We start from the raw sequence: 24,761 nt of genomic DNA, 5'->3' as shown, positions 1-24,761 counted from the left end.
TGGGGCAACAGTAGCCCTAGGCTGGAAACAGTAGGTAAATAATGAAACTGCTTTGGCTCCTGAGTCTTCCACCTGCCACAGCATGACTTGCTCAAAAAGACTTGATGGATAGTCTGCGAAGTCTGAAGCTACTATATGCCTTCAAATGTCGACTGTTTGGTCATTGACCATAGTTTGCAATAATAAAATTTATGCATTTGGATGCTGACTTGGGAGTCCTGGCCTAAATTTTTTTCCCACTGTTTAAAACATAACATCTTTGATTTTAGCAGGAACAAATAAGATCCAAGAAAGGCACAATCCAGGCAATAAATTGTTGCTGTTAGCCATGGGCCAGATGGAACCTAATAAAATTGCTTGAGGATAGGGCTAAACAGAAACAAAACAGGAACCTTGTAGAGGCATTACCAGAACCTCATTAAAAGCAGAAATCATACAGGAGACATGGGACTCCTCACCCTTGTCCAAGAAGTAATCATGAAAATGTAACAACCAGTCAAGATGTCCAATCATGGCATAGTCAGAGTTCTACCAGCACACGACTATTGGCTCTGGAAATGGAAAAGGTATTTCATCAAGTTGCTCTTACGATTTAGAGCCCCTATAGGAGGGAGTGAGACAATTCCCTCTGGCCAATGTGTTCAGAAAAACTAGTTGAGATGTTCGTCTCAGACCAGCTAAACTTTTCTTAAATGAGTTGGTTGCTTTCCCAGGAATCTCACCAGAAAAAAAAATGATTTCTCAGATTAAAGGGAAAAAAAGACTTTATCCCTATGCTTTCATGTAAGATTAACAGTTTATTCCAAATAATTAAGAAGGTCCGACTCCTCACAATCTTTTAGAAAATTCAGTTTCGGAAACTGGGGTATAACTTTCTCGAACCTACAACTAACTGGACTTTACTAGCTTTAGGGAATGATGGAAAATAACAGACTTGAGCCTCTGTGGGGGCCAGGCATTCATGGGCTAGTGTGACAGTTACATATTGATCTTTTGTCCTCTAAAAGAAGGAGATAACTGACTCAATAGTATAGAAAGAAACCTCAACTATAAACCTCATTAAGATAAAATCAAGTTTTTAAAAAAGATTTTGATGTTTCTATTTTTCTATTTTAGATGCATACACATCCAAGTTCTCTGCAGCAAGTAATATCCCTCATTACCCAGAATAATGCCTGACACATAGTAAATGCTCAATAAATACATATGTATTTAGTAAACAGCTGGATGAAGGAGCCATTAAATGGTCTCTCTTGAGGCTTCCTTCGCTTCCTTGATAACTAACTAGTTCTTCAGTTTTCTGTATGATCACTCCTTCTCTTCTGAAACATGTAAATTTCTGAAGGGTCAGACCTCGGTCTGCTCTTCCTGACAATAACAGAGTTCCTCTTCTTTCAGAACTTTAGTGGACACTGATTCATTCATTTAAGGAGTATACTGGGCACTAAGGAGAAAAAGATGGTTGAAACACGCTTCCTCTTATCAGGAACTCTCAGTCTAGCATAAGAAAAGTTTAAATATGAATTTGTGTAAGATGATTTCACAGGTAGTTGCTAAACTATCATGAAGAACAAGTGTATGAGGACAAGAAGGAAGGACAAATAAATTCTGACAAGATAAACTTTGGAGAGAAGGTGACATCTAAACAGAACCTTGAAAGATTTGGGGGGGGCTCTACCAAGTACAGAGGGCAGGGAGGGCAATGTAAGCAAGGAGAACAACATGAGCATATGTTCACGAGGAGTGCTCAGGAAATGGCAAGTAATAAACGTGTAGGTTATGTGAATATGGTTAAACAGTCATGGGGAAAGAAACTGGTAAGATGGGTTAAAAAATTTCCATGCCATGGAAACAGTCTTTTTACTCTCCATGTCAATAGTTCCAAAATGCAAAGCTGCATCAGAATAACCTGAGATCCATGGAAAAAATACAGATTCCTGGGCTCTACCCCAGAGCTACTGAACTGGAATTTCCAGAGATAGGGCTGAGACATGTGTATTTGAATGAGTATCCTAATGTGTAATAAAATTTGGTAACCATTGATAGATTTTTTTTAAGGAAAGTTTTATTATTAGATTGATATTTTAAAGATAACTCTGAAGGTTCCATTAAAAATGGACAGTAGTGTGTGCAAAACTAAAAAAAGAGAGACCTACAGCAGACTATGGCAATGATGCATTCATTTATTCAACAGCCATTTAAATAAATAAGTGTCTACTGGTTCACATGAGAGATGACAGCCTGAACTAGGGTACCAGCCATGTAAATGGAGACAAGAAGACAGAGTCAAGACACAAAAAAGATAGAACTGACAAGTCTTGATGATTCAACAAGTCATAGGGGAAGGAAGGAAGGGAGCAAATTCCAGTTTTCATCAGTGATTCCCAAATTTGGATGAGCATCAGAGTAAAGGGTTCCTGGGTCCTACCTCAGACCTACTGAATCAGGTTCTTTGGAGGGTAGGACTAAGAGTTTCTATTTTTAACATGTGCCCTCTGCAGTTAGCTGAGCATCAATGGTGGGACTGACAAATGAGAATTAATGTCTTAGATGACTGAATGGTTTATGAAGAAAAGATGAGAAGAGAAGGAGGAGGAGCAAAAGGATGAAAAAAACAGTTTTGCTCTGGAAATACTGAGACTGCTACAAATCTGTAAGACATGTAGATCAAGATGTGTAGTAGATGACTGGGAAATACAAATCTGGAGTCCAGAGAAAACATAAAGTTTGGAGAGGTCAGAGCTGGATAGATCAGGACATCATGGGTATGTACGCACTAGATGAGGCCATGGGAGTGGGTAAAGTTACAAATGGAGAAACAGCAAGAGAGAAAAGTGGGCTGGAGATGGAAGTCTGGAAAAAGAGTGGGCAGAGGAGGACCTGGAAAAAAAAACAATGTTTTAGAAGCCAAGGGTTGAGTTTTTAATTAATAAAAGGGATCAAGCAGACAAAATATCATAAAATGGTCCCAAAGGAAAAGAACTAAGAAGGTATGGAAGGTATTTAGGAAGTCTGTAGTGACCTGCAAGAAAGCAGTATCAGTAGAATAACAGGAATCTAAGTGGGTAAACACCACTCCTTAGAGAATCCGAGGAGAAAGGACAGAAAGATAAGTTAGTAGTTTGAAAGCAAGTGGTTTTGGTATTAATTTTTATCTGTGTATTTTTTTATTGAGGTATAATTGATATAACATTATAGTAGATTCAGGTATACAATATGATTTGATATTTGTATATATTGCAAAATGAGCACCAGAGTAAGTCCAGTTAAGGTCAATTTTTTTTTTTTTTTTTTTTTTTTTTTTTTTTTTTTTTTTTGGTAGAGAGGGAGAGCACAAGTGGGAGGTGGGGGGAAAGGGCACAGGGAGAAGGAAAGAGAATCCTAAACAGGGCCCAGCGTGGAGCCCAAGGTGGAGCTTGATACCATGACCCTGAGATCATGACATGAGCCAAAAATCAAGAGTTGGACGCTTGACCGACTGAACCACCCAGGCACCCCATGTCATTTTTATTTCTAAGAATGGAGACAACTTGAGGGATTTTATTTTTATTTATTTATTCATTCATTTATTTACTTTTAAGATTCTTTTAAAAAAAAATTTGAGAGAGAAAGAGCAAGAGCGCATAAGCAGGGGGAGAGGCAGAGGGAGAAGCAGTCTCCACATTGAGCACAGAACCCGAAGTGGGGCTCTATCTCAAGACCCCGGGGTCATGACCTAAGCCAAAGGCAGACACTTAACTGACTAAGCCAGCCAGGCACCCCAACTTGAGGGATTTTAAAGAAAAGAAGGAGAAAGGAGAGGAGAAGAAAGTAAAGACACAAATGAAGACATAACTGATCTAGTAATATCATGGAAGAGGTGGGGAAGGAGGATACTAGCCCCTGAAAGGAGGGGAGAAGAAATGACAACAGAGACAGTTTGGAGGTGGAGAAGAGCATACTGAATGTGGGTTTTTTTGTTTTGTTTTGTTTTGTTTTGTTTTGTTTTTTTGTTTTGTTTTGTTTGTTGAGTAGATGATGATTAGGTCAGGTCTTAAGAGGAAAGAAAGGAAAAGATGTGGTTAGATATGGAGCCACTAGGGATGATTAAAATATTGGTAGGTGGTAATGAGGGCCCAAATGAGGGCGTTTCAATTTATTTACTTAACAAATACATATACAAGCACTCTGTGTGCTGAGGCAGTGTTCTGAGCACTTTACATAGATTAGCTCAATTATCCCTCATACCAACTCTATGAGTTTGACACTCTTATGGTTCTCATTGCGCGTGTGATGGAACTGAGACACAGAGAGATGAAGTGACTTGCCTAAGCTAGCAAGTGACACAACCAAGACTCAAATCCAGATGGTCTGGCTCCAAAGTTGTGCTTTGAACCACTCTACTGTGCTGCTTCTTTAATACAAAATTCAGTCTGTCATGTCTGTCATGTAGCCAATAAGAAATATTCTAAAATTTTACCTAGCACTGCTGAGCAGTTTAGGAGAGAGAGAAGGACTGGGAAGAGGCAGGGTAAGGACTGTGAACTTGACAAAGCATAAAGAAAGTAGAGGGCACTTACAAAAGGACAGTTGTGATGACTAGTGGCCTGGGAGCCCAGCTGGTTCTAACTTCATAATCTATCTCATAGATCCTAAACTCTTCTCTAAATTCCAACTGTTCAGTGCACATTAGCGGTTCGATATCTTATCCGAAATTAATAGCCTAAGACTAAACTCTACTCTTGCTCCAAATCAGCTTCCTTTCTTGCCTTCCCCATTTCAATTTACAATTTAGTGCAGAATGAAAGAGGACTGTCTTTCTTACCATTTTTTCTCAGCGCCTAGTTCAGTATGTAGTAAGGAATGGATGCTTAATAAATATTTGTTGAATTTCAGTATTATTCTTAAAATTTAAAATTGTTTTTTACCTCTCCTTCTCTTATTTTCTATATCCAGTAATTTTCAATATCCTGTATCCTTCCTAAATGCCTTTTCACATCTTACTGTTCTCTTCAACCCCTTTCACTATTGCCATAGAGTCTATGATCATAAGCTATTACACATCTTATGTTTCTCCCTCTTCAAATCAATTTATTCAATACAATTTTGTCAAATTAATCACTTAAAATACTACTCTTTTCACATTACTTCTTTGCTCCAAAATATCCAGTCTGTTCAATACTCAGTTACGAGATGCCAACCTGCCAGAAACAGTGCCTTTCCCATTGACAGTAACCCCTATTTCTTCAAAACCTCTGTACTAATTATCCAGTCTAATCATTCTATAATTATTCTACCTTAAACACCTTGTTTTGTTGCTGTTGGTTTTTTTCATGTAACTATGTCTTATCGTACCAAATAGTATAAAAAGTCCTTGAAGGAAGAAAAGGTTTCTTTTACTTTTTTTTTTTATCCTGCTGAGACCGCAAGCATAGTGCAGTGCACAAAAGTATCTACCGTCCTTGACCAACAGTCTCCCAGCAACCATAACAAGAGAAGCACCAGGTTGAAGTCCCTGGTGAACTCTGGTTTGGTCTATTATCCTACTACGTTATTTAATATTTATATTATATTGAAAAAAACTTTAAAGATCCTTTCCACACTCCTTTACTACAAATAACAACTTCCAGTATAATTTTTATATCAAATAAATGACAGACTAATTTTATTTAATTCATTATAATTTCTAAAAGGATGCAATTCTTAGCTTTATGGATAACACTGCATTTATATACCAATCCCCAAACAATGCTAAAAATATCTTTTTATTTTTACTACAATGCTTGCATTTCTACCAATCCATTCGATTTAGTGTTTTGATTTGCTTTCAGCTGATTTCCAAAGCTGTAAGATTTACGACATAGCAGACTGTCTGAACTTGGCAAAAACTTTCTACATCAGAGATGCTTATTCCTAACAGTTGTACACATCATACTGACACATGGCCTGAAGGTCAAGGCTCTAAATTCTGCAATATTTTTAGCATCCAAAATCCTGGTTTATGTTTTCCTTCTTGTTCTCTTGGTCTTCAAAAGATGTAAGAACATGATATCCAATTCCTAATTCCCTCTAAGTCCTAACCAACCAAAGTTTAAGTGATTAAAAAAATCCAAAACAGAAAATGAATTACCAAGAAAAAAACATACACTTTGAGGAAAAGACTTGAAATATGAACCCTAATTCCAATTCTGATTATTCTCATTAAATTATTGGCTGGAACAATTCACTGTTACTCCCTTGCTACCATCCCCTATCCCTAATTAGTTTATTCACTGAACAAATAATTATTCCCAGTGCCTAAAATTTAATAAATATTGTGATAGATGCAGTTAACACAATGGCAAATAAGGTAGGCATAGTCCCTGCCCTCCCAGAGCTTGAAGTCTGGTTAGGGGAAGATAGCCAAAGAAATGAGAAACTAGAAAACTATATGACAAGTGCTATGACACATACGCTATCAGATACCAAGGGGAAAATGCAGGAGAAGAACCTACCATGGGAAAAAAAACATAGTATGGGTAAGCTATGGGGAGGTTCCTTGGAGATAATGATGTTGAACCTGAGACCTGAAAAATGGGTAAGCAAACAGAGACAATAGGCATCGGAGAAGTAGAAGGAGATGTACAAAAAACAGAACACAAACTGAGTAAATGAAATATTGTTGAAGTGCAGAATTCGAAGTTGGGAATGGCAAGAAGTGAGAATGGACTTCTCACTTCTCAAAACAGGGCAATGACAAACATCGCAGGATTTTAAGGAAAGCATAAAATGTTCAGCTGTTCTTGGCTGGAGTACAGGAAATGGTTGGGAAAGGCAAAGGACAAGCCGGGAAACTACTCAGCAGACTATTTCTGTAACCCAGGTGAAAGATAATGACTTGGACTACAGTAATGGTGAGGGGAACAAACGAAAGCAGAGAGACTTCAGAGACGCTCAGGAGGTGCTATCCACAGGATATGGTGGTGTAAGCTCATGAGAATACCATGTCTATTTTGTTACTAATTACCTCCTCAGTGCTAATAAGTATCTAGCCCATAGTAAGTGCTAGATAAACACTGCTGAACAAATCAGTCAAGAAAGGAAGGAGTCACAGATGTTACTCAGATTTCACATAACAACTGGATAGAGATATTAAAAAGAGATACTAAGATAGGAAACACCGGAAGAGAAGCATAAATACGTTGACTTTGAAGTACCAGTGAGCCATCCAAGGACAGATAATGAGAACACAGACGGTTATCAATTACAAAGCATAGGAGAAAATCAGACCCTCCTGGAAATGTAAAATAATGGCAGCTTCAGTGCCTCAATTAAAGCTACAGTTGATAACTGGCACTTTTAAAGGATACTGTCTATGATATCACTCCAATAATCCCTTTAAACTTCCCAAGGTTATTAACTAATGGTTTTAATGTCACAAGTATTAAAAAATTAATACCCATTCCTGTTCTTTAAATCATTAGCAAATCTTTAATTTCTTGACCGAGGTAGTGGTAATTCAAGCCTTTGCTTTATAAAACTCCACTAATTTGTCTATTTATGTTTTATGCACACTTTTCTATATGCATACTACATTTTGCAATATAAAATGGTTTTTAAAAACCTTAACAGGGGGGCACCTGGGAGCTCAGTGGGTTAAGCCTCTGCCTTCGGCTCAGGTTGTATCTCAGGGTCCTGGGATCAAACCCCACATCTGGGCCTGCTCAGAAGGGAGCCTGCTTCCCCCTTCTCTGACTGCTTCTCTGCCTATTTGTGCTCTCTCTCTCTGTCAAATAAATAAATAAAATCTCAAAAAAAAAAAAACAAAAAAAAAACAACGACCAAAAAAACCTTAACGGGGCACCTGGGTGCCTCAGTTGGTTAAGCATCTGACTCTTGATTTCAGCTCAGGTCATGATCTCAGGGTTGTGAGATTGAGCCCTGTATTAGGCTCTGCTTGAGATTCTCTCCCTATGTCCCTCCCACTGCTTGAGTGTGCTTACTCTCTAAAATAAATAAATAAATCTTAAAGGGGGGGAAAAAAAACCCTTAACAAACCAGAAACAAGCATTTATTATATCAATAACCTCTGCCTGTAACATAGGGCTCAAACTCACCATCCTAAGATCAAGAGTCACACGCTCTTTCAAGCGAGCCAGCTGGGCGCCCCTAATATGGTAAGTTTAACTCACTCTTTATATCTTCACTTCATTTCCGTGAAGGCCTGCGTGCACATAAATATTCAAACATTCAAGGGGCACCTGGGTGGCTCAGTCATTAAGCATCTGCCTTCGGCTCAGGTCATGATCACAGGGTCTTGGGATGGAGCCCCACATTGGGTTCCCTGCTCGGCGGGAAGCCTGCTTCTTTCCTCTTCCACTCCCCCTGCTTGTATTCCCTCTCTGGCTGTGTCTCTCTCTGTCAAATAAATAAATAAAATCTTAAAAAAAAAAAAAAAAAGACTTCTATAAATGAATAATAAAAGGACCAAAAAATACTTTTAAGTGCAAAAGATTTAAATCAGACACCACACACACACACACACACACACACATACATACTCCAAATGATCAGTAAGTACATGAGGTGTTCAACATCATTTGTCATGCCAAATTAAAACCTTAGTGAGAGGGGTGCCTGGGTGGCTCAGTCACGTAGGCGTCCAACTCTTAATTTTTGGCTCAGGTCATGATCTTGGGGTCCTGGGACTGAGCCCTCTGGGCTTAGCCAGGAGTCTGCTTGGGATTTTCTCTCCCTATCTCTCTGCCACGCCCCTCACTCATGCTCTCTCTCTCAAATAAATAAAATCTTAAAAAAAAAAATTGAAAACAAAAAACCTCAATCAGAGAGCAATATACAAACACTCAAATGGCTAGTATTAAGAAGATTAACAACAAGAACAAAAAGACTGACAAAATCAAAAATTAAGAAGGAAGTAGAGCAAACAACTATCATTCATGACTAGTAGTAGTGTAAAATGGTACCACCACATTGGAAAGCTGAAGTTATTAATAAAGTTAAAATTTCACATACTCTACAACCCAGCAATTTCATCTCTAGGTATTTACCCAAGAGAAAGGAAAACATATATCTACAAAAAGACTTGTACAGTAGAAAAATAGTCACAGCAGCTTTATTCATAATAGAAGGAAGAGGAAGAAAAGAAAAAAGGAAAGAAAGAACCAGAAGTCAATCTACAGGAGGATAAACAAATTACAAAAATTCACAAAACGGAGTAGCTACTTAGCCATAAAAAGAATGAACTACTGATACATCAAAAAATGGATAAACTTCAAAAACATGTTCAGTTCAAGAAATCAAACATAAAGAAGCATATACTAGTCCATTTTAAGAACAGTCAAACTAACCTAGAATGACAGAAATTACAGTAGTGATTGCCTGGGAGAGCTCAAATGTAACTGTCAAGGGTGATGAAAATGTCCTGTTTCTTGATTTGGGTGATAGTTATATGGTAATATACACTGTCAAAAACCCATTAATCTGTACACTTAAGATCTATGCATTTTACTAAATGCAATATATACCTCAATTTTTAAAAAATAAGAAAATGAGAGGGGCACCCAGGTGGCTCAGTGGGTTAAGCCTCTGCCTTCAGCTCGGGTCATGATCTCAGGGTCCTGGGGATCGAGCCCTGCATCCAGCTCTCTGCTCATCAGGGGGCCTGCTTCCCCCACCTCTCTCTGCCTCCTACTTGTGATCTCTCTCTGTCAAATAAATAAATAAAATATTTTTTAAAAAATAAGAAAATAAGGAAAGTTCATCTGAAATTTTTAGACCGGTGACCAGGGAGTGCTTTGCTGCAAAGGTAACATTTGAGTAAAGATCCGTTGAAAGTCAAAAAGCAAGGCAGGCGGATTATCTGATCAAGCAGCCTTCTAGGCAGAAGGGAAAACAGATACAAGGTCCTTTAGCAGGAACAGCAACTGGAGTTTTTCAGAAACAGGGCAGAGGCCAGTGTGGCTGGAGTGGAATGAACAAGAAGAAAAATGAGTTCAGGTAGATAATCAAATAGTGATAGAGATCAGATCATACAGTGCCTGATGGGTCACAGAAGGCCTCCTTAAAGATTCTGGTCTTCATCTCAAGACTAATGGGAAAATCACCTATATGCCTATTAGGAATCAGCACTGCTCAGCAGCTTACATAATAAAGCTTAGTAAGAAGCAAAGCCAGGATTAGAACCCAGGTATATTTTAACCATAATCTTAACCATTTTGCTATAGTAACTCAACATAATAATAAGAGTCAATATTTACTGAGTGCTAACTATTAAATGTATGATCTAAAGGGCTTTTTTTTTTTTAATCTAAAGGACTTTCTATCAGGTCTTTCCAATCATATATTGCACTACAAATGTGTCACAAGTATGATGCAAAGATCTTCTTGAATGGAATTTTGTAATACTATTAAAAAATTTTTTGCAGCCAATCAAAATTTAAAATAGTTAAAGTTATATTTAGTTTTTATGGCTACCTCTATAAACTTGCTAAATTTAGAAATAAGAATTTTGGTATATAAAACTCCATTGCCAGTGAGTTTGCTATAGTGACTCCATAAAATAGCCCTTTCCTTGATCTTCCTATTGAATCATTTTCGCCTATGTTTTAATTTTAGTCTCCACTGTTTAACACTAGTGAAGTTCTATGTTTTAAATGCACATGTAAAATATATTGTTTTTCTATTTAATTTGCTCCAATTTTTCCACAATATTTCTTTTTTTTTAAGATTTTATTTATTTATTTGATAGAGAGAGACAAGAGAGAGAGGGAACAGAAGCAGGGGGAGTGGGAGAGGGAGAAGCAGGCGTCCCACCAAGCAGGGAGCCCGATGCGGGGCTCGATTCCAGGAGGCTGGGATCATGACCTGAGCCAAAGGCAGATGCCCAACGACTGAGCCACCCAGGCGCCCCTCCACAATATTTCTAACTAGAAGGTGGGTATGTCATAATTATCACCATGACCAACATCGTCATTATGTGGTATTAATAGGTGTTTCTAAATAAGATTTAATTTATTTTATTCATTTCTTGACTTACTTCTTGGTCTACTTATTTTTTATTTTTTAAACAGTGATTTTCCTTTTAAAAAATTTTTTTAAGATTTTATTTTTAAGTAGTCTACACACCCAAGGTGGAGCTGGCACTCACAATCACAAGACTAAGAGTCACATGCTCCACCAACTGAGCCATCCAGACGCCCCATTTATTATTAATAGATTTTAATGCTAGCAATTAACCAAAGTTTAATTTTTTAATAGATTTTATCATGATATGTTAGGGAAATACAATGCACTTTTATATAAAACTCCCACGCCTCCCAAGTGTGCTATACAAATAATGTCATTTTCTGTGCACCATGACATGAAAGAGGTAGGGAAGCCGTGCATCATCTCACAGAGTTGAGATGTAAACTCTGACAATGTAAAAAATCAAAGGAGCAACAGAATGCAAAAAAGGAAATCTTCCCCCTTTGCCCCAAAATGGTACGAATCTAAAGGATCTAAGAAGCCTTTTAAAAGTAAACAGAAGGGCTAAGGGTGCCTGGCTTTCTCAGTTGGTGGAACATGTGTCTCTCAGTTTTGGGGTGGTGAGTTCAGGCCCCATGTGGGGGGCATAGAGCCTACTTTAAAAAAACAAATAAATAAAGTTAATATTAGTTCTAAAAGGAGAGGTGGACCAGAACTGTCAGAAAAGCAGCATGGGGTCCTCTGCCCCTCCTCTTCCTCATGTGTGCAGAAGCACTCTCTCTCTTTCTCTGTTCCTCAAATTAAAAAAAAAAAAAAAAATCTTTAAAAAAAAGAAAGTAAAAGCATTAAAACCTAGGCAGAAAACTTGAAGCTTCTGAGTCAGACAGACCTAGATTCAATGAGACCTAGGTAAGGGCAAATTGCCTTCTCTGATTCTACTTCCTTGTTATTAAATGAAATAAAACCGCTTACTTGGTAGAGTTGTTGATGTAAAAATAATTTTAAAAGCAAAATGCATAATGCAACACTTGGTACACAGTGGGCACTCAGTAAATAGTACTTGCTATAATCAAGACACACTGATTTCTACCATGGTAAAACATTTGTAAAAATTAATAGCCTGGGGGGAAAAAACAAAGAAAAATGAAAAAAGTTCATTGTTATGGTGTTATTTGTACTAGTGAATTGTTTTTTTCTTTTATATAATTTTGGTTTTTGGGTTTTTTTTTTTTAAAGATTTTATTTATTTATTTGACAGACAGAGATCACAAGTAAGCAGAGAGGCAGGCTGAGGGAGAGGGAGAAGCAGGCTTCCCGCTGAGCAGAGAGCCCGATGCGGGGCTTGATCCCGGGACCCTGGGATCATGACCTGAACTGAAGGCAGAGGCTTTATCCCACTAAGCCACCCAGGCACCCCTATATAATTTTGTTGTAATGTTATGATGTTACTTAACAGTAAATACAGAGATGACTTAATTAAATGTGAAACCAGTACTTTAAAAGAACTCTGAGATTAATTCTCTTGAAATGTGAATAATTATAACATGAAGAGTCTATCATATTGAGGCTTACAAAAGAGAAATACACTACAGGGTATTATCCTTCTTCAAAAGTTCTTAAAAGAATTTAGAGAATATTTTACTTTTTCCCAAACTTATCTTTCATAGATAGAAAAGAATATCAAGCAGATATTGGATCATTTGGTTTATAAGTAAAAACAGTTCATTATATTTTATTTCTGTTTCATGCTTATGGCATTCTTTCAGCTTCTTTCTAGAACTCAGATTTCTCATTTGTCAACTGACAGAGGTGGATCAGATGTTGTCCTCTAATGTTCTTTTTGCTATAATGTCCTGGAATTTGATAATCCTATAACAAAACAAATACATAATGGCTAGTCCTAAAACTACTTTCAAGTGGCCCTATAATAGTGTACTCCCCAGGGCTGAAGCCATTACTGACTCTTATCACTGAGCCCAAAGAGAGCTTGAGAGCTTAAAAATCCACAGTAGAGATAGCAAATGATTAATGATTTGGAAATTGATATTAAATTAAATTAAATTAAACAGATGGTCATGTTCATTAGATTAGAGAAGGCTAAGGACTAAACTATACAAGGCTGAAGACCAACACTTGATAATCTAAAAAACACAGAAAGGCAAACTATGGATAACAATCAATACCCTTTTTTCTTTTACTATGAACAGGATAATAGGAAATGGATTCAATGATAAATGGGAGCAATATGAACCAGACTATATCTTTAAAACTATGAGTTTCCCAGTAACTGCAGAATCCCTAAGGGCAGAGACTTTGCCATCGCTGTATCCCAGCATCTACTGAAAGATCTGGCATCTAGAAGTACGCAATAAATATCTGACCAAAAACAATTAATAAAGGAGCTTTCCTTTATTTTTAAAGACTCCTGGATTTTTAAAGATCCAACCACAGAAGCACATTACAAGAACAGGAATTCTCTCTTCTCTTGATATTTAAAAAAATGAAGATAAGAGCCTTCTTAATTTAGATACTTACTAGAAACAGAGAGATAAAAATCATTATATTTCAAAGTTATTCCCCTATGAAAACTTTTTGAGTCTTGGTAATCCTGCTAAAGCACAGAAAGAACTGAATCAAGGCAAACAAGTCTCCACTCTCACCTGAAAATGGATGCCAATAAAAAATATGTTGCCTATTTTAAAAATCTACTAAGCACTTAAAAGAGTTCCAGCAGTAACATTTTCCTGATACTAGCCCAGTGTAGCACTTGGTGAGACCTGAATGGAGGGACCTTTTCACTCGGGTCTGTGTGGCAGGAGCTCTCCAACAGTGATTGTCAACAGATGGGACATAGCTCGGTCATCCTTCAAATCATTTTCCATTACCTCTAGTGATTTATAATGAGGTGAGTCATTCTTTTGACCTCATTTTTATGCTATTTACTGGCAAAGGGAAACAATCTAAACATGGGGAGGAAAATCAATACAAGAGTCGTGATCATACAACAACTGAAGCTGCATCCAAAAGACCCAAACACAATCCACCTTGGCACCTCGCAGCCATATCTCATAGCGAGGCCAACTGACTTAAAAAATAAGTAAATGAACAAAAACAGCTAACCAAAATAAGAAAGCTGGCAAAAAGGTTGCAGAGAAGCAGAAAGAAAGTAAACCTGTTTCCCATGAAATGCCCCATATAAATAAAACATAATTCATAAAACCATATACTCTACTGCGAAGTTCACTTTCAATTAGAAGGGCAGATCTCTCCCCCGCCTCAAACGGCACAACACAAAGGCTGCCAGCCCAACCTCCATAAGAATATTCCAAATGTCACCCCCATTATCTAAGGTGAGCACATCATTTGCCTACAAAACTGTGGCACTTGTAATGAGCAGCCTTCTCTTCCTATCGTCTCCCCTATAAGGCCAGATGCCTATTAAGAAGGTCTCTCCTGTACAGCCAATTTACTCTTTTTTTTTTTTTTTTTTAGTTTTCTTTGGAGGCTTTCAAGTTTTTTTTTGTTTTGGGTTTTTTTTTTTTATTATTATTTATTTATCTTAGAGAGAGAGAGAGAAAGAGCCCGCGTGTGTGCAGGGGAAGTCCCAACCAGACTCTTGGCTGAGCGCAGAGCCCAACACATGGCTCTATCTCAGGACCCTGAGATCACAACCTGAGCCAAAATCAAGAGTTCTAGCTCAACTGAGTGTACCACCCAGGTGCCCCTCAAGTTTTCTTTTCTAATAAAGCTCAAGAGCTGGTGGTGATCTTAGGGGACAAGAAATCATATTACTGAACTGGACTTTGGACACTATTTCAAAATAAGGGGAACTTCAGTTGTGAGTTAAAGGAACTGATAAGAAGAGGTGATAGAGAAAGTTTACTCCATTGTCATCATCCCTGACAAATATTTACACATGAAGGGTACGGATCTAAAATTGCTAGTACCATGTCCAGCCTTCCAACAGTCAATACGCTATACCTATATTAACCATTTTATTCATAGTGTTCACAATTTTTTTAGCTGATCACTGGTATCCCACTTAGAGGGTCAACACAAGAAAATGTAATATTAATTATAAAAATGAACTAATTATGGGCTCCCTGCTCAGCGGGAGCCTGCTTCTCCCTCTCCTACTCTCCTTGCTTATGTTCCCTCTCTCACTGTCTCTCTCTCTCTGTCAAGTAAACAAATAAAATCTTTTTAATCAGGGGTGCCTGGGTGGCTCAGTGGGTTAAGGCCTCTGCCTTCGGCTCAGGTCATGATCCCGGGTCCTGGGATCGAGTCCCGCCTCGGGCTCTCTGCTCAGCGGGGAGCCTGCTTCCCTTCCTCTCTCTCTGCCTGCCTCTCTGCCTACTTGTGATCTCTGTCAAATAAATAAATAAAATCTTAAAAAAAAAAAAAAGAATTAATCACTAAAATTCAGGTCTAGTCATGTCTGTCTTGAAGTGTCAAAATTCTGTTAGGCCATCTATGCCATTAAAGCACAACGAGAGATCACTATATGCTATCTGCCTCCCGAGAGAAACATACACCACCACCTATGATGAATTCTTGCTAAAAACTTCAAATCTGAATCAGATCAAATCTCTAGATCTGACTACCAGTTTATAGAAAATATAGGAGACAAATGAACATGTTAGCAGTACAATCATGCAGTCAGCAAAATCCAGATTGTGGGAAACAACAGTACAAACAACCCTTATTTTTAAACAAATAAGATGCAGAGAAAAAAAGTGAGGAGGAAAGTATAAATTAACAGAATCTTAAGATATATATGAACCCATGCAGACCTTACATGAATTCTAATTTAAATAAAACAATTGTAAAAAAAAAAACTCCATGAACTATCAGGGAAATTTAAACACTGCTGAATATTTTATAATTTAGGGAGTTAAGTGTTCAATATTTAGGTGTAATAATGAGATTGTAATTGTTTTTATTACACTTCCATCTTTTAGAAATACATATTGAAATATTTACAAATAAAAGTATGTTACATCTAGGATTGGTTGTAAAATAATCCAGTAGATTGGGTATGAGGAGAAAAGGACCTACCTAGACATGAAACAAAACTGGCCATGAGTTGGTAAGTTTTGAGAATTCATTTATACTATTCTCCTTACTTTTGTACTTTGTATTTTTAAATATTCTACAATAAAAAAGTTTATAAAAAATTAAAGAAAGTGGGTCACTAGATCAAAAATTCCTAAGTAACAGCCAGGTTGTATACCATATATATCATGGGTATTCCGAGCATGGCACTGTAAAATACTTTCCCAATATTGCATCAAAATATGATTCAAAAGATTGTCACAATATGACAACGTTTAAGATGCAAAGTACAGGGACGCCTGGGTGGCTCAGTGGGTTAAAACCTCTGCCTTTGGCTCAGGTCATGATCCCAGGGTCCTGGGATCGAGCCCCACATTGCATCGGGTTCTCTGCTCGGCAGGGAGCCTGCTTCCCCCTCTCTCTCTGCCTACTTGTGATCTCTGTCAAATAAATAAATTAATTAAAAAAAAAAAAGAAACCACATGCAGATCAATTTTCAATATTAAAGAAATAAGGATTCAGTTTTCTAATTACATCGACGCATGAAATGAATATAAACTCATTGCTGCCTGATAAAACTTCAAGTCTCCCAAATTTACTCTAACTGGTTACAATCTAAAACCCAAGATTTAAGAAACAATTTTTTATTTTATTTTTTAAAAGATTTTATTTTTAAGTAATGTCTACACCCAGTGCGGGGCTTGAACTTAACAACCCTGAGATCAAGAGTCACATGCTCTACCAGCCAGGCACTCCTAAGAAATGGTTTTTCAAATTACACTTCAAAAGTAGGGGAGAAATCCCCAATGCATTCAAGCCTCCTGCCCCAAGTCAACAAATTGAGCAAGTTTTCCTTGTCCTATATAAAATTCTGGGTCAAGATCTTTCATCTGGATTTATTACTACTGTTGAAATGCTAAAAATTTATTCCAAATTCCCATTTTTCACCATCTTTAGGTATAAAAGTATAAATCCACAAGCACAGATGAAAATAATCACAAATATTGATGAATACAAGATTCTCCCTCCAATCCCCAAGAGCTATGATGCTAAAATAGAAAATCACTACATAGCCAATTTCCTATTATAAATGATAATAGGAACCAGCTATTCTGGAAAGCATTCCCAAAATCCTAGTTCATTTCTAAAATATATGAATTGCTAAGTAACAACAAGAAGCACAGAGTCAGGCATAAAGTAGACATTCAATAAATGAGTTTGAAAGAATAAATGGCAGCAGAAACTCTTTATTGGTCCTAACCTCCCTCCCTATCACTGTTCCCCTAAGGCTACCCTCCAGTGACAGTGCTAATGAGTGGGAAATGGGCCAAACCAGAACTGGGAAATAAAATAATCTCAACTAGCTAATTATCCCTTCAGTAATAGGATTATAACCTTTTTGTTCCCAGAGTCAAGTTTAATATTCTATAATATTCTTAACTCATAAATAATGAAACCATTTTCATTATTTTGAATTAGCCAAAAGCCAGCTTTTTAGGAGTCTTCCCACATATTTTGGGTCCTTATTTACATTGAGAATCATACTGATGGCAGATCTATTTTTTTTTTCTTTCCAAAAATCAACAGAAAGATTAACCTACCCTTAATAAGAAAAAACTTCAAATAATCTCCACAAAAGCCCTCAAAAACATCTTTCAATCGAACTTTTCTTTCCAAGGTTATAAATGACCAAGTCCAACGGGTTTTGGTTTTGGGGTTTTTTTTTGTTTGTTTTGTTTTTTGTTTTAGGTCTTCCCCTCAATTTCCCTTTACATTATCAACCATCCATTTCTTGAAACTCCTCCCTAGTTTCACTGTGCTTTCTTGGTTCTCCTCTGTATTAGTTTCCCATTGCTACTGCAACAAATCACTACAAACTTAGTAGCTTAAAACAGCATATACTTAGTATCTTACAGATCTGGAGATCTGAAGTCTGAACTCAGTCTCACTGGGCTAAAGTCAAATTTTTGGCAGGGCTCAATCCTTCTTGAGACTCTGAAGGGAGACCCCATTTCCTTGCCTCTTCCAGCCTCTAAAGGCTGCCTGCATTTCTTGGCTCACAGCCCCCTCCTCAGATCACTCCCTTGCTTGCTTCTATCAGCACATCTGTCACTGACTCTGCCTGCTCTCCTCCCTGCCTCCCCTCCCATAAAGACCCTTGTGATTACACTGGACTCCCTCTGGATAATCCAAAATAATCTTCCACTTCAAGATCCTAAACTTAATCATATCTGCAAAGTTCTTTTACCATACAAGGTAACATATTTACAGGTTCTGGGGATTAGGATATGGACATCTTTGAGGGGGCCTTTGTCAGCCCACCACATACTCCTATGGCCCTAATGGGAACTTCTGCATCCTCTACCTACCACTTAATTGTGGGTTTTTTTGTTCTTTTCTTTTATATTCTCTCCTCCTCCATACTCATTTCTTCAACTCTCACCTTTATGGTAATCGCCAACTCTCATTTAAATATGAGGAAACTAGAGCCTAGATGGGGAAGTGGTGATTAGCTTTGAATCATAGATGCCTACAGGGTATATCTATTTGGATGTCTTCAGAGCTCCTCCGTCCAAAATTAGACTGACTCCTATATCCACTGGAGTAACAAAATTCTTTCAGACTCACAGTACAGAACTGTATTATACTTTCCTTTCTCATCTGCATTCTCTCGGCTGGTTCTTTCATCTGCGTCTTTCTATTCACTCTGAAATCCAAATGCAGCCTCATATTCCTTAATGCTGCTTTGGTTGGGTTAACTTCCCTGCCCAAACCCACAAAAGTCTTCTGCTAAGAACTCCATCAAGCATTCCTGGCCTGGTGTTTGATGCTCAAAGTCTTCTAGGATGTCATCCTCACCCATTTCCTAACCCTCCAAATGCATCCATTAGGACTCCTCCACTGAGTCCCCTCTGCCTGCACACCAAACCTCTTCCTATCTCTCTGCCCACACTGTTCCATCATCATGGATCGTCTTCCTTCGTCCCTCCACTTAGGAAAGCATCTTTCCCTGTCGTCATAGAAATTATCACTCTAAAAGTAACTGTTTTAGATTTATCTATCTCCAAACCAGACTGTGAGTTTCTTTAGGGAAGAAACTATATCTATCAACAAACATACACTTTAACACAGACTTAGAATCTGTTATTAGGCATTCAATATTAGCAGTAAATTGAACAATATAATAAAACCTTTAACAAGGAAGATAATATAGTAAAGCATATCCTAATACTAGTCAAACTTTCAAAGCACATTTAATGATATAAGAAAACAATTACAAGGAAAGTTAAGTGAAAAAATCAGAAGACAGTATATAATACCAACTTTGTAAATATGCTCTTATACCCATACATATGAACCCAGTATAATGTTAAAAAATAAAAACCCTGAAAGGAATACACTAAAATGTTAGTAGTATATATCTCTGAGTAGCCTGATTTTAAATTACTTTCAACTTTTTTTTATAATTTCATTTTCTAATTTTTTTAGAATGAGAAGTAATTTAGTCCAGTAAGAGGCAATATAAAGTTAAGAACACAGATTCTCCGGTCAGACTGCTGGGCTTAAATTCTCGCTCTGTCATTTATTATCTGTGTGACCAGGGGCAGTGTCTCAGTTTCCCTATCTCTATAAACTCCAGACAATAATAAAAGTACCTTATTCATGAGTTGTTTTGAGTATTCCACACAAGTTAATATATTAAAAGAACTTAGAAGAGTCCTTGGCTCAGAGTAAATACCGCAGAAGTACCCCATATCTACCACGGCTGCTGTTACTACTATTCTTACTACTGTCATTAAAAACGACTTATCACGATGTAACTATTAGAATAGCTTAAATAAAATGATAAGGGTAAGGCTGCAAAGCAGCTAGAACTCATGCATTGCTAGGTGGAACGCAAAATGGTAGAGCCACTCTGGAAAACAGTTTGGCAGTTTCTTTTAAAGTTAAGCATTCCCTGGGGCCCTCGGGTGGCTCAGTCGATTAAGCATCCGACTGAGGTTCTGATCTCAGGGTCATGGGATGGAGCCCTGCTCCAGGCTCTGCGCTCAGCACAGAGTTTGCATGTCCCTCTCCCTCTACTCCTACCCCTCTCTCCCTCTCTCTCAAGTAAATAAACAAATAAAAATCTTTTTAAAAAATGTTAAACATTCATTGCAACAGAATTCAGTTATACCACTGCTAGGAATTTGACCAAAGTGAAACGAAACATGCCCACACCAACAATGTGTACACAAATGTTTCTAGCAGCTTTATTCATTATTACCAAAAACTAAAATTAATACAAATGTCCTTCAACTGGTGAATGGATAAACAAACTGTAGTACTTCCATACACTGGAATACCACTCAGCAATAAAGGCCAGTGAGCTGACACATGCGACAAAATGGATGGATGTCACTGCATTACAGCAAATGAAAGCAGCCAGATTCAAAAGGTTTCATGCTGTAAGATTCATCTATAGGGCATTGTGGTTATGGGAACAGAACATTGATGAATGGCTGCCAGGGGCTGGGGGTGGGAGGAGGAGGTAGCTACAAGGAGGACAAAGAAATCGTGGAGATAATGATAATATTCTATATGTTGATTTGCGATAGTGGCTACACAATTGCATGTACTTGTCAGAACTCACAGAACCCTACATGCAAAAAGGTGAATTTTACTGTATATATACTTTTTTTTTTTTTAAGATTTTATTTATTTGACAGAGAGAAAAGCAAGCACAAGCAAGCGGAGCTGCAGAGAGAGAGAGAGAGAGAAGCAGACTCCCTGCTAAGCAGGGAGCCTGACTCGGAGCTTGATCCCAGAACCTGGGGACCATGACCTAAGCAAAGGCAGACGTTTAACCGACTGAGCCATCCAGGCATCCTAATAAAGTGTACTTTAATTTAAAAATACTTAAAAATAAAAATAAGCAAACAATGACTTAATTTTAATTTACCAACAAGACCCATCCAACCTTCTACGTTTAGCAGAATTATGCTTAAACCAAACACACTGACAGCTTGCCTATTTAAAAATATTCACAGAGAAGATTCTATAAGCCCAAATGATAGTATACTGCTACTCTACAGGACTTGAAGAATGGGCAACAAAAATCTGGCTAGGGAACAAATAAAAGTAACTTGCTTCTATACTCAAAAACAAAACAAACCAAAAAAAACACCCCACCATAAAAATAAGCCTATTTTTCAAATCTGGCTTTGAGGTCCATTATAGCATGGAAACTTGGGACTAATACTCATAAGGCAAGGAGCCAGGTGCCCGACATAGTCTCATGCATCATAACCAACTGAAAGAGGTAAACTACTAAATGACTCAGGATGACTGTTCCAAATCCACAATGATGAAGCCAACAGGATCTTCTTAATCCCATATTGCCCTGGGTCCTGACACTGAACTGAATTCATCAATATACACAGGTGAGGTAAAACATCTCACAAGCAGAACTATAAGGGAAATAAGTAACGAACTTGCAATAAAAGAGAAGGGGTTAAGAATACAAGTTTTAGGGGCACCTGGCTGGCTCAGTAGATAGAGCAAGACTCTTGATCTTGGGGTTATGGGTTTGAGGCCCACATCTGGCAGAGAGATTACTTAAAAACAAACTACAAAGAATACAAAGTTTTGTTTCACCACCCCTGTTGGCACATATACATACTATTTTGTACTGAACTGAACACATTGCCATCCTAGTCTTCTTCTGTCTTACTCTGTCTTACTCTGAATATAAATTGCTCTGCCTTTCCTCCTTCCCTCATCTGTTTCTGTCTTCTAGAGAGATAGATCATTTTAATCTCCCTGAAGCTACAGGGTCAGATGGAGGCAGCTGTAGAATAACAGAAAATACTAGGAGTTGAATTCCAGTCTGGGGTGTCCCCAAACTTGGACTCTGAGACCACTACAAAACTGACCTGAGTTTCTGAATCAAGTACAGAATCATCCTCATCTCTGTGTGGACAGACATTAGAATCCATTACACCCAACACAGATACGTGCCAATAAAATATGTTTTGAAGAAATATGCAGGCACTCATTCTAACAAATCCCAGAAAATCTCCTTTCTGAAAGCAAGCACTTGCCTCTTACAGCAGCCCAACAATTTCACAGATATAGTTTTAAGAGCCTGTATCTACACCTAGAGCACCCGAGATTGTAATACTAAGGATACCAAAATAGGGGATAACAATCAACTTTGCAAAATAAATAAATAAAAATAAAAGAAATTTTAAGAAGTACCACCTCACACAGAACTATATTAACCCATATGTCATGACTGATAGTGTATATAAATAAATGAAATGGGAATTCCTCTGTGAGCAAATACTTTCACGGCTTAGAGAATCAGAGTAATGCCTGATTTCCATTGTTAACTCTGGGATACTAAGGGCATATACAATTTACTCATCCAAGTTTAGTTAGTCTGCATCAGTTTCCAAGGCTTTCATCAGAGAAGGTCTAACCTTTGAGATATTTCTTACCTCAGTCTATTTCAAGTATTATTAATAGGCCCCCTGGAGCTTATCATTGACTCAAGCACCTCGTGGTCTTAGCAAAGGCTGCCAAGAAAGAAAGGTCTCTAAGTCAAAAGTAGCATCAAGGCACCACAACCTGAAGTGTAAATCATTTACTGTGACCTTGTTGGGGGAGGAGAAAAATCAACCACCCCTATCACCTGGGGGTTTCTTCCAACATGCCAAGATGGTCATTCACAGTTGGTCAAGAGGCCATGGCCAAAGAGAAGGGAGAAAGAAAGCAATTATCCTGATAATTCATACTGTGTTTATATAACCGATGGATATTTTAACTAAATAATTCAGATAATTGTACCACTCTCCATTTCACAGAAGGACAATCAGTCACAAAGTAAGCTGTTCAGCTACTGGCAGCTCCAGTCTCACATTTTGAATATAACCTTTTATGTACCTTAAGAGTTCTTCAGAGCATGGAGAAACATACTGTCACTCCACGGAAACTGACTTGTAAAAGCGTTCCTGAGCCAATAAAGGCCCCTTGTCTGGATTCAAACAAAGAGATAGTTTCTCAACAGAAGGTTTGTTTGGCTCCAAATCTTGAAGCAGCTTAATCTTCGGTTGAATTTGTCTAGTATTAAGTATACCTATTCAATTCAACTCACTGTCAGACCCATAAACAGGGACAAATCCCTACATTGCCTATGCAGGTGTCATTGTTTTTAAAAATCTCATAGCTGTCCTTCCTCTCTTCTTTCAAGAGATAACTGAATGTGAACAGCATATAAAGTGAGAGAAGTTGTATTTCACAACTTGGGACGGTAGTTAAGACAGAAGGAAAGGCACCAAGAAAGTCAGTCTCAGAAAGGATCAGAAGAGTGGTTACCTTGTATGAGAAGGAGCTCTACCAGAGTGACCTCAAAGCATGTGCTTTTCTCAGGGCATTACTAAAATGTATACAGTAAGAACCAGATTCAGGTAGCAGAGTCGCCGTAGAAGAAACAGGGCTCCTGAGTTGCACTAAGAAAACTGCTTTGATAGAATGGTGACTCAGTAAAGGAGCACATGGGCCAGAAACCTGGATTCTATTTCTCTACCATCTATGAGCCCAAGAAACGGTTCCTTCCAGAATCCAGATCTCCATCTCCTTAACATTCCAAATTTATTTGAAAAATAAATATTCACCTTCTCAAAGAATCCAGAAACTTAAAATAATGCATAAGGCCCTCTTAGCATCTAGCTTATTTATATTCAGCTCCTTATTAGGTGAGAAATAAAGCTCTGGAATTTAAGTCTGAAAAATCAATGCCTAAGGGCAACTTGTTTCTTTTCTAATCTTGCACAAGTAACAATTTTCCAAGCTTCAGATTCCTCATCTGTAAAATGGGAGTTACAACACTACTTGCCACACCTACTTCAAGAATCACTGCTGAGATCCACATAGGGGAAGACACACATAAGAATTTTTTTTTTTTATATTTTATTTATTTATTTGAGAGAGAGACAGTGAGAGAGAGCATGAGCAAGGAGAAGGTCAGAGAGAGAAGCAGACTCCCTGCGGAGCAGGGAGCCCGATGCGGGACTCGATCCCGGGACTCCAGGATCATGACCTGAGCCGAAGGCAGTCGTCCAACCAACTGAGCCACCCAGGCGTCCCACACATAAGAATTTTTAAACAGCAAAGGACTATACAAATGTTGCTTGCTAATTACGTGGGCCACTCTTATAAGCAGGGAAAAAAAAAAAACCCCAGATACAAACAGAATGAAAAGAAGAGAAGGTTCTTCCATCTGAAAGAGAAGGGTTGCAAACGTAAGGGATAATTTTAGGCTATTGGCTAATACATTCAGTAAGTGGTATGACACAAAATGGAATTATTATTTAGAAGTGGATTCTCATGCCAACACATTTACTTTGTACACACGGCAGAAAAAAAAAATAAGAAAGATTAGGAGTGGGTGACCAGCTCTCAGCTCACCAAAATAAGGAATGAAGTTCCGTTAGGGGAGGGAAGGGGGAGTTAGTTATGACAGTCAGAATGTATTGAACATTACTGCATAAGTAAGAATACTGTTGCATAAAATGAGGGCACTAAGAATGTTATTAGTAAGCACACCACTGTTAAGTTATAGCCACAACCCATATACTATAGGTATATATAGGGCATATGATTTTTATAAAAAGCTTTGAGAAAAAAGAAAAGAAAAAGACTATTCCACAAGTATCAAACAAACATAAGTGATTCAGTAGGTATTCAGAAGTATTCAGCTTCTCCATAGGAAGCTCTTA

At 37.8% G+C, this 24,761-nt stretch overlaps 1 protein-coding gene across 7 annotated transcripts in view; it reads right to left on the bottom strand.

Annotated features, from left to right (window-relative positions):
* Positions 1-24,761, bottom strand: part of PPP1R12B (protein phosphatase 1 regulatory subunit 12B) — a 211,291-nt gene that overhangs the window by 185,496 nt on the left and 1,034 nt on the right. The window lies entirely within an intron of this gene.

Source organism: Lontra canadensis, unplaced genomic scaffold (assembly GCF_010015895.1).
Source record: "Lontra canadensis isolate GAN:19392208 unplaced genomic scaffold, GSC_riverotter_1.0 scaffold63, whole genome shotgun sequence".
Classification (NCBI taxonomy): Eukaryota; Metazoa; Chordata; class Mammalia; order Carnivora; family Mustelidae; genus Lontra; species Lontra canadensis.
Note: the sequence above shows the minus strand (reverse complement) of the source record. Positions and strands in the feature narration are given on the sequence as shown.